We start from the raw sequence: 11,284 nt of genomic DNA on the forward strand, positions 1-11,284 counted from the left end.
GGTCCAAACCCTCCTCTCCAAGGACAGTTCCAGCTTTCCAAAGCAAAACCAATTGCAACTCAAAGCCATCTGAATCCAATCGCTGCTCACTCAGGCAGATCCATCCTTGTCACCAAGCACGGAAATTCAATATATGGGAAGAACTTGCAACAAAAAAATGAAATTCTGTTTATTTTCATAGAAGTAGGTTTGGCCTAAACTCTTTACTCTCGTAAAGAGAGTTGGTAACTCCACTGCTTCTTTTTTTACCCTCTTTTAATTACGTTTCTAAACCAAATGAAAACCAACAGGAAGGCTGTGGGGCACTATCACAGCATCTTGGCGAGATGCATGCTAGCCTAAGGTGCAATTCCAAAACAAGACGCTGCAGCAATGAGTTATAATTAAAATACTGTTTTACCAATTTTCCTCAGAGTCCGGACAGGTTTTCCCCAACTTTCCCAATATGAAAAAATCCTATTTTTTCCTAGCCAAACAACCTTTCTAAGCAAGAGCTTGAAAAGGGCATCCCTAAGGAAGGCAGACCGTGCCTTTACCAAGTCTGCCCATATCAACACTCTGAAGATGGGAAAACGCATACAGGCAACTCAGGTTTCCCCATCCAGGTTCCTCCATACGCCAGGCGTAATCCAGCGGGAGCAAGAAGAGGAATTTAGGAACAGGAGTTTTTGCAGAGAACAAACAAATAAACGGTACAGCTAGAAATGCATTAACGGGGACAGTGCACAACCCCCAGCTGAGCAAGGCTGGGGGCTGCCAAGTGGGGAGCAAAGACGCTGCAGTCCTGCCTCCCAGTCCAGGAACTGGGAAACATTCCCCGTATACGGGGAGACGTCAGCCGCTGCAGTGCCCAGTGTGGCCCAGGTAAAGAGGGAGGGAGGGAGGGAGGGAGGGCTGCATCACCCGGCCGAGCAGCGCGGCGCAATGGGCAGAGCCGGACCCCGAAGGAAGCCGGCAGGAAGCCTGCTTGCACAGGCTTGGGTCGTCTCTGCTCCCAGGCTCCTTTCTAGATGGTTTCCTTCCATTATGAAGTTTTGTTACGGAAAAAAGGATGGTGACAAAGTAGCAGGAAGGGAAAAGCAACGTAACGGTCTCGCAGGCTCCGAAATGCTGCAGATGCCTTTCTGTCCAAAGGAAAAGGCCAGCACATGGACGCTGTGCTTCAGCACTAGCTCCAAGCAACACTGGGCAGGAAAAACATCACGCTCCGCTCGCGTCTGCATTGCTGTGCTGGATAACTCCAGCTCGATCACCATTTCAGGCTTTAACTCTCTGTGCGTAGCGTGTAGTTTATATTGTGTTAAGCCCATCTAGACAGCAAGCAATTTCCTTGTGCTTAACAGCCCTTCTGTTCCTCCCTGACATCCGCCGCTCGCTGCTAAGCCCGGCCGATTAACACTGTCTCCACCAAAGAGCAGAGAAAGGTCCCCACGGCTTTTAAACGCCATCCGCTCCTCCAGCCTGCCCAGGCAATTAGTCCTATAGGCTCTGGGTCTGTGTTTCTATAACATACCTTCTTCCCTCTTAATGCTTGTTACACACGTTATTTTATTTTGCGCACATGCTATGGATACCAAGAGTGCGCACTGCGGCTTCACGGATCATCCTGCTCCCCCAGCCAGGGGCTGCTCCATCCCGTTACTCCGAACCCGTCAAAGCCTTCTCTTCTCCTTCCACACTGAACTGCAGGTTTTAACCTTCACTTTTTTTTTTTAGATCAGTAAAATACTTTTTCTGGTCCCACCTCATTGCTCCTTTCCCTCCTCCTGCTGCCCGCGTCCTGAGGGCCACGGTGCCCGGTGCTGCCCGCCACAGGCTCCCACACCCCACGGCTCCAGCCCCACTACCCACCTCTCCCAGCACACCTTCCCCTGCGACCAACTCAATTACACCCCCACAAAGGGGTTAAAATCCAGGATGGAGAGTTGTTTCTGCCCCACTTCGGTGCCTGAACGTCATCCAAAAGCAATTAGGCAGCACACAATAACATTGTCGGTAGAAGCGAGGTTCTGCACAGACAAATGATGCGACAGCAGCAGCACCGTCCGCCCCTGTCCCCTTTGGGATTTTCAGCTAAAGCCATTTCCATTCATAAGCACAAATTCAGTTTTCTTTCCCCAAGCTGCCAACACTGAACCCCCAGCCCAGGCTCCCTCCACCTCGCAGACGGGGGTCTGCTGCCGCCCAGGTCCTGCCACCCGGCACCGTTCCCCCCCCCACGGTCCTCGTCCCACCCCAGGGGCGCAGGTACCCAGAGCAGCCCTGCTCAAATGAGGCCAGCTTGACAACAAGAAAACCAAGCTTCCTTGCAGTGCTTTTCAGAGACAGAAGCGATCCAGCAGCCTGCACAAGAGTGTTGCTCAGATTTAATTAAGCCTGTTTAGAAACCCTTGCTGTCTCGCTGGTGCCATTTCCATGTGTCCGGCAGCCCCAGGCAAAGCTGGTATTTATCTACGAGGCCAACACAAACTGTCACCAGGACACAACCCTTTAACTCTGACAAGTCTGCAAGTGAGTAAGTGTCAAAAGGAAGAAGAGGAAAGCGAGGGACCCGGAGGAAGGAATCTGCACGGGGGACAACTCCATCTGGGCTTGGCATCGGCGTGTGCTCACCACATCACGGCTAAAAGGGACGATGGGTTCTGGTCAGCAACAAAGCTGCTGGCTCCAGCCCCGTCGGGATTAGGCCAGTTAAAACGCCGAGGGCTGCAGGCAATTCTCAGCTGAAACAGGGGCCACACAGCTCGCTGCCAGGGATTCCTGAAAAAAATAAAATAGGTGGGTGCTTCCCTGCCCCGGCGGGGCTGGGCAGGGTCCCGAGCAGCGCTGCCGGCGGCGGGGAGCCGGGGGGGGCTGCGACCAGCATCACCTCTGGTTTCTGTCCCGGGAGGCCATTGCTTCCTGCCTGTGCTTTATTTATCCCATGTGTTTATTTTCTATACGGTTTGTCCTGAAATATGTCAGTATGCGACTTTCTAGGCTTTCCCGTCCCGCTGGGGTAAACCCACCATATGTGGGATGACACGGAAGATTGAATCAGCCATCGCCGCTATTATTGTGCTCTGGCTTCTGCCAGCTCTGCAGAGGCTTTATGGGGTTTGGGGTTTTTTTGTTTGTTTGTTGGCTTTTTTCCCTTTTTTTTTTTTTTAAATAAACTGAACTGGTGCTTTTAACACTTGCTATCTTCAGTCTTTTCAAAAGTTAGAAATTAAAAATACCTCTGCTCAAATCTATTTTTCCACGTTTTCATGAAAATAAAAGAATTGTTCAGGATGCCCTGGGTGATGGCTGGGGCGTTGCCAACGGAGCAGTGACCGCGGGTCCTGTTCTGCGGGGTGTAACCGTGCTCACTAGCCTCGCCAGGACCTTAATTCTGTGCCTTTCGGGACAGAGCATTTACACACACAGCTTAGTCCAGAAAGAGGCATTTCTCTACCCACCAGCTGGTTTTGCCTGTGTTCCGCAGTGCCTCTGTGGGACATTTCAGAGGAAGCATGAGCCAGCATTTAGCATCCTAGTCCAGGACTTTGGAGAAAAGCCCATCCATGACCCACCCCAGAGATTCAGCATAACCGTGGGACAGACACTCCAACGTTGTAAAGTGGAGATGTTTTCCTCTCCCTGTCACAGGGAGGGATAAGGACAACACACCGGCACTGAAACACTTCCACAGTGCGGAGGTCCCGCAGTCTGAGTTAAGGTCAGTGAGCTCTACTTTTCCCCCAAAACTTAGTCCTGGGTCAAAACGAAGCACCAGTTGTTGAGAAGCTCCTTTGCTGGTGACCTCATGGAAGGTCAGTGACTCCAAAGCACCATTACTTTTCCAGAAGGACCCTGTGTTTTTGCCTGCTATCGTTACACCTCCCAGGGGGGCCCAGCCTGCTGCCGACTCGGCTGCCAGCGGTGGGCAGTGACCACAGCCACCCGGGTGCCAGGGCACACTGCCCGGGACAGCGCCTGCCCCTCTGCCTGCCCCTGCCGCCCTGCCCGTCTCTGGGCCATCGGCTGCCGGGAGGGCGACGGCAGGATGCTCGGTCCTGGCTGGAGCGGTGCTGAGCCACCACCACCACCACGACCATCCCCCAACCCAAGGATCAAGAATGAGAATTAAAAGGAAAAAAAAAAAACAACCTCTTTGAAAGCAGTTTTAAGTAAACAAAAAATTGATCTCACAAGCTTCAGTAACCACAAGCATAAATTTGGGTTTGGCTGGGTTCTGTGTTTTGCTTGGGTTCTTCTGCATCCCATATGAAGCCTATTTTAAGATGATTTGCTTGAGCGGTTCAGCAGATCACCAGGGCTAACATGCACTCCACAGTCACCTAGGAGCCACTGCTGTCCCCATGGCCACCAGCTCCCCCGGCGCGGTGAGAGGCAGAGCTGCCCTGAAGCGCAAACAAAACCCCTTATTCCTTGGGCTCCTAGTACCACGGGCAAGCTCTGGCATGAGCTAGTTTGGTATGCCCAGGAAATGAAAAGTGGGGAAAGGTAAAAGCATGCCCTTTCCAGAAAAAAAAATGGGGGGAAAAAAAAAGAAAAAGAAAAGAGAAAAGGAAAAAACAAAAAAAAGAAGAAAAAAGTAATTCTATACCTCATTTTATTCCAGCAAATGGCACGGTATTCAGTCAGCAGACTGGAGGAAGTCTTGGGTCACACCAGGAAAAACGCCATGCTTATGAGTGTTAGTCCAGTTCCTTTCTGTCTCTGGACGAAGCAGCAGTCACACTTCATCCCTCGCACCGAGGAAAGACATTAAAAGAGGCCAAAACTGCGACAGAGAGATACGGAGCTGCAGTTTTGACCTGGCCCACGTTTGAAATGGGGCTCAGCACCCAGCGAGCTGTGGATCTAAACCTCTCCGAGGCTTGAGGAAGGGGAGGATTGTCCAGCTGGATATTGGCTCAGCTCCACTTATCACAAATAACAAAATAAAAGAAAGAAGCCAAGTCATTCTCGCTTGTTGGGTAATTGCCCCCAAATCAGGCATCTGCATCTTCAGCAGGTGTAAAAGCATAAAGAGAAAGGGAAATGAAGGTTTCTGGTGTCTGTTTGGAGATTGGCCTGGGCAGCTGGAAGAACATTAAGATATAGCCTAAATTTCAGAGAGAAAAAGGAAAAAAGAGAAAAGAAAACTAACTAAAGAAACAGGATGCCTTGCTTGTCTCCCTGATGCGCGCGGAAGGCAGTCAACCACACAACCCGACAAACGGCTTAGGATAAAAGCAAGGAAACACCATTAACTGTACACGCGTGTGCTGAGGCTGTCTCTCCCCCACGCCATCCCCAGGAGCTCTGTCCCTCCTGCAAAGGTACCCGGCCATCGCTTTGCAAGGCGAGGGGAGAGGAAACTGCAGAGGAGGAAAGCAAGCGGACAAATTGCTAAATGAAAAGGCAAAGGAGATGCTGGAGCAAACGCTGCGCGAGGCTGGGGCACAGCAGCAGCCGGGAATCCCAGAGCTTCGGCTCGGGGCTGTTTGTACAAGAGAAAAAGTCGGGTTTATGCAATGCTTCCTGAGAATTTCCACATTCAATTTTGCAGCCCTCCAGGCAAGATTCCTGCCAAATCACAGGCCTTGGCTCACACGTGAATATCAGAAAAGCAGGAAAAAAATGCATGAAGAGCTATGGTTTCTAGCAAAGCATTTCTTGTTTCTGCTTGGAGAAGCTCTGGAGGTTATTTGCAGCCTTTAAACCGGCAACCGGCTGACATGGCACAGGCACTGGAGGAGGACAGCAGCAGCTGCCAAGTAATGATACTTTACACTTACAGATGCTTTTATCCCTGTTTCTCTGAGCACTTCACAGGAGATAGCAGGGTGTTGTTATCACTCCCCTATTTATGTGGAAGCTGAGGCATAGTTTAGAATAAAATATTTTGGTCTTTCTTAAGACTCAGTGCTCTGGAGGCTTACTTGGGAAGGGGGGTACAAGACGAATTGCCCTCCTCCAGCTGCGCTCTCTGCTGTAGGCACAATGGGGGAAAGCAGACTGCCCGGCGATTCCCGGCAGGATGCGCGGAGGCTGGAGCTGCGGAGGCAGATCACACCCCTACCTTTGCACAGATTCCCTCCCCCTAAAACGCTCCCGTCTAGAATTGCCCAGGGAGGTTAAAAGGAAGGAGGGGAGAGCATGGGGAAGTTTTCATTTGTTACCAGGTTTTGCAGATGTTTAAGGCTACTTTAACTAAAGTCTTTTACATTTTTCAGAAACTTCTATACAAAGCCTGATGCAAAGCAAAATGAAATCCTTAATGATGTCTGTAGTATGGATAAGTAAGAAAATACCCGTTACTTTGACTTCTTATTTCTGAACAGTAAAACATTTCAGGGACAGCCTAGTGAGCCACAATTATTTAATGCTGTGGATCTGCACATGGGCTTCCACGTGAATGCATTCACCTACACTCAATACCTGCTGACTTCAGCTATCCTTACACACAGCAAAGGATATAATTATGCCAGCTTACACACAGCTCCCCAGATTCCTGCCTCCAGACACCGCTGCTTCTGGTGCTCATTTGTACCACCAAGAACAATTAGCAATACATGGGCAAGGAAAATTACACTTTTGAGGGACCTGAAATGATCTCACTCTAGTAAAAACCACACTTCCAGATGAAACGCATGTTCAAGTGCAAACTGCCAAGCCCCTTCCCCATCCATACTCTGGATGCTACGTCCAGGGGACAGCTGTATTTGCACGTCACAAGTTCTCTAACATCCCTTCACCCCATCAGGGGATGGATGGGACGTAAGAGCTGGGGTCCCTCTTGCCCCAGCTCTTCCTCAGAACCGTGCGCTTGCACTCAGCCGGTCGCTTCTCCTGATGCTGGAAATGTTCTCGGGTATACCGAGCGTGCCACTTGTTTTTATCCACAGCTGAACAAGGCTGGCAGGGGTCCCTTGACGCCTGTCCTTGCCCCAAAACAAGCAGTTGTGGCAGCCCGTCACCTCCCAAGGGCAAGGGGACAGAGGCACAGCTCACAGCTCACCGAGGCATCTGCACATTCACATCGCGCCGCCTGTGCGAGCTCAGCTGCGCCGGGAGGAAAACCAGAGCGTGCCAGAGCCCTGCCTGACAAGTGTTAGAAAAATTACAAAGCTGCACAGAAAAACATCTAACTGCTGCACTTTCGTGAGAGATAAGGGCCCGGGGGCGGCGCTCCTTGGCCAGAAGGATGAGTGCTTGTGAGCTTCCAGCCAGACCGAAAGCAGGGCCCTGCTGAAAGCCTGGCCACTGAAACCTCCTCCGTTTCACCAGCTCTGTCATGGGGTCCAACAACAGATAGTGCCTTCCCCTGTTAACCTCGGCACTCGCATACTCAAAACATAGTCAAAATGTACTCCTCCTCTACCTGCTGGCAAAGCGTCCCACTGCTGTCACTGCTGGAGCAGGGAGGCAGAGTAATTAGCTCATCCCTAGGAGAGAGGAGGTCGATCTTTACTGGGACCAGGACCACGGCGGCGAGGGGAGCAGCACCGCTGGGCACCGAGCTTTGCGGGGGCTGGGAGCGATGCCGAGGACGTAGGATCGAGCCCGCTGCAGAAGCACGGGTCCAGCACAGAGCACAGAACAGTGCAGACTGCTATGAAATAAAAGTATTAATTACGCTTGTTGGGGCTGACACGTCATTGATGTGGCTTAAGGCCATATACAGCTGTGGCTTTACCTACCCTGAAAAAAATTACCAAACCAAATTCACACCCATAAAACATTGAGAGCTCATCCCCAAGTACTTATCATTTGAAGAATGGCTGTTGTTATCATTGGAAACTAGGGTGCTGTATGATTAAAAAAAAAAAATCTCTAACTGGCATGATTGTAGGTTGTCTTTATTTATTCATTCACCATGAGTGAATTATTCAGTTTTCCAGAATCCCAGCACAGAAACCCTTCCCACTGCCCGTGCCGAGATGTACGGTACGTGCTTTTAGTGGTTTAGCAGCTGTGCATCCTGTCTGTCCTTCGTGACAACCGTGAGTCCAACTGCACCACAGTTAGAGCGCTTTAAGTACATTTGCACTTCTGTAGTAACTTGAATATAAATATATATTTATATTTGTCATACATTCAGGAAGGCTGATTTTTCAAAATCTTACAGGGCTTGGAACAAGCAACAATTATAATCAGGAAGTCAGCAGAGTGCGGTATCTCCCATCTCTTTATGGAATGAAAGTCCTGTTTCTATCATTATAGGGATATATCTGATATTAAACTCAAGATACCTTGAGTCCTGAAAAAAATCAGGATTCTACACAGAAAATTTCATACCGTTGCTGTCAGATATGATTTGGGGGAAGATTTTCACATTTCAACACAGAAAGAAAATGTATTTCTAACTGCAACCACATAAAAAGACCTGGAATTTCTGAGAAATACAATCTGTCTGAACTGCTGAAGCATGTAGAGAGGAGCAAGTGGAGATGCCAGGGCCACGACAGCACTTCACTTACCGAAAGGATGGATCTAGCACCTGTGCGTACATCACTTTTTGCAAATACTGGATCTCTTAACCACACAACAGCAATTTCAAACCCCTTGCATTCTTTGCACATCCCTGGATGGAAAGAATAATGCAAATTAGCCATTAGCCAAGATTATTAGGCATTAGCAAGATTCTACACCTTGCTGCTGGAGCATCAAACCTGCCATCGTCAGCGCTTCGGCTAAGGAAGCCTGGGGATGGCCCAGGGAGGTTTCATAAGATGGACGATAAGGGATTATATCTAGATGTTGGGGTTTTTTATGAATTTTTATACTTTTGCTCTTTTTATTCAAATCTGATAGATCTTAATCTCTCTACCAGCAGCACTTGTACTGCTGCGGAGGAACAGCATCTCCACCGGCAGATGCAATGGGACACAAGCAGCAAACCCCTTGTCCCCGGAGCTTGCCTTTCCCCGTTCCCCAAGCAAAGCAAGTCCATGCAGCAGCTTGCGAATGACTTACTCGACAGCGCACAGTAGCCTTAACCACCTGCTGCAAACGGAAAATGAGAACGCCAGGGAGAAAAGGCAAATTTTATTGTGTCTGGAGAACTGCGGCTCCATGAAGCAGAAGTATTTAAATAGACAAGAATCTTTTTGTCCAGGAAACTGAGCACTAATAACAACATTTCGGCTTCCTGCAAGGAAGGCTTCTTCCCCAGCTGCTTTCCACGGTCTCTGCCTCCTCCCATCCTCCCAGCACTGCCCCAGCCCTTCTCGTCCCCCTCTCCCCCAATCCTCTGCCCCAGCCTCTCTCCCCCAATCCTCTGCCCCAGCCTCTCTCCCCCCTCAGGCTACCAAACACCCCATGATTTTCCAGGCTGCCTTGACTCCATTCTCCAGCTTTCCCTCCTCCACCAAACGCTCAGATTTTGTATTTGATTCCCTGCTCTGTTTTGTCCTCCAGGTTCCCTTGGCAAACACACACAAAGAAGAGAAAGATTCTCCTCTCCAGCTCCGGTGCGCCCACTGCCACGGCGTCCCCCCAGTCCCCTCATCCTTACTGGGAGAGCCTGGTCCTGCTCAGACAGACATCCCGCTCGTACAGACGTCCTGCTCGGAGGACACGGGGCCGGGCGCCAGCACAGGATGTTCCCAGAGTCTCCGCCAGCATCTTTTCCCAAATGCCCGTAGCTTCCCAAAGCTCGAGGGGGAGTTTTAGTAGGGACAAAGGAGGACACGGCTCGACGTCCCTTCTCTCCATCAACTTTCCAAACCCTGGCCAAAGCATGGAGGTGTTCGAGCTATTCAGACAGCTGCAAATTGTTTATTTATTCATTCATTTTGTATGGGCAAGCTTCCCAAGTCAACCCTAAAAAAAAAAAAAAAAAAATCACCCCAGGACACCAGCCCCATATGTGGGTGTCGAGATTCACTGTTGTGGGAGTAGACAGGCACTTTCTGTAGCCTGGTACCTCATCAAGGGAAGACAGGAAATTTCCTGGAGCAAAGACAATGCCCTAATTTGTTCCTGCCAGCGCAGAACAATGCACTCGAGGAGCCAGCAGCCATCATCTGTGAGAACGAAATTGGTGGTCCCCATCCGGCCCCGCTGGAAGAGCGGTCCCTGTCACCACAGCTGGCGTTACACACCGGCGGTCTCCGGAGCCGAGGGCTGAGCGAGGAGGAGAGCGGGCTGGGGGCTCCTGCCGGGACCATCCCCGCCGCAGCCCCAGGGGAAGGGACGAGCCGGCTGCTGCCCTCGCGGCCGCCCACCCTGGGCACAGCCTCTCGCAGGGAAAAAATAAACTGAAAAAAGAGACTGAGCGGCCGGAAACACGAGCTTTTGGAAATCAAGTGTCACCTCGAGGAAATGTAGGGCTGAGTGAGTTGTATCTAGCATGGAAATGAGCTGGGTTAAAACAGGGAGTTTGCGGCTGCTCGGAGATCGCAGCTCAAATCCTTCAATATCCTGCTGCTGTCGGGGGGACCAGAGGGGCTCAGCAGAACCACATCTTTAGAAAGGTGACAAATCTGAATACCAATGTGCTTGGTAACAAGAGGAATAGAAAAACGAGTAAAAATAAAGGGATTTAAGGAAAACAAATCTTGTTTCCACCCTAAAGAAGTTGAAGAGGTGGACAATTTTTACCCATAGCCCAACATATTTACTGGGATCAATTTAAGAACAGAAAATTCACAGATAGAAAAAATATCGTTCAATCAAGACTAAAGTGTCCTGACACTGTTGGTGCAAAATCTTCGCTGGTTCTACTAAAGCAAATTGGATTTAATGCTGTTTTGATCTCTTGACTTCAATAGGGCCACGATCCTGCTCTGCATCCTAAAGCCAGCTTTACCAGCAGAAGATGGGTGCGGGGTCAGGAACGCCTGATGTCCATGTGCTACGGGCATAATATTAATGAAAATATATCAATTAGGGTTCATATTTCCATACTCAAAACCTAAAGAAATTGGATCCCAAGTGGCAGTTTTAATTAAATAGTAGCTCAGCACAGCTTGGAATATCATAAAAATCCCAGAAAGTAATATATAATTATGCATCTACAAAGCACCATTTAGACTGATGACTCAAAGTATTCTATTGATTTGAAATACATTGTCTGAACGCATTTTACATATGTATGTGTATAATACTTGTTAGTTTAATAAATATGTAGAGAAAACATGGAAATGTGTATCTGCTTTTAGAAACAAATGGCTAAATCACTGATCCATTCATTTGCATGAGAACAGTGAAGCAAAGGCTTCACTCCTTTTATTTTATTTTATTCTTATGCAAGTAATGATTTAGAAAATGTACATTATCGTCAACACTATAATCACAGTCTTGAGTC

The sequence above is a fragment of the Aptenodytes patagonicus genome, chromosome 12, assembly GCF_965638725.1.
Source record: "Aptenodytes patagonicus chromosome 12, bAptPat1.pri.cur, whole genome shotgun sequence".
In the NCBI taxonomy this organism is placed as follows: domain Eukaryota; kingdom Metazoa; phylum Chordata; class Aves; order Sphenisciformes; family Spheniscidae; genus Aptenodytes; species Aptenodytes patagonicus.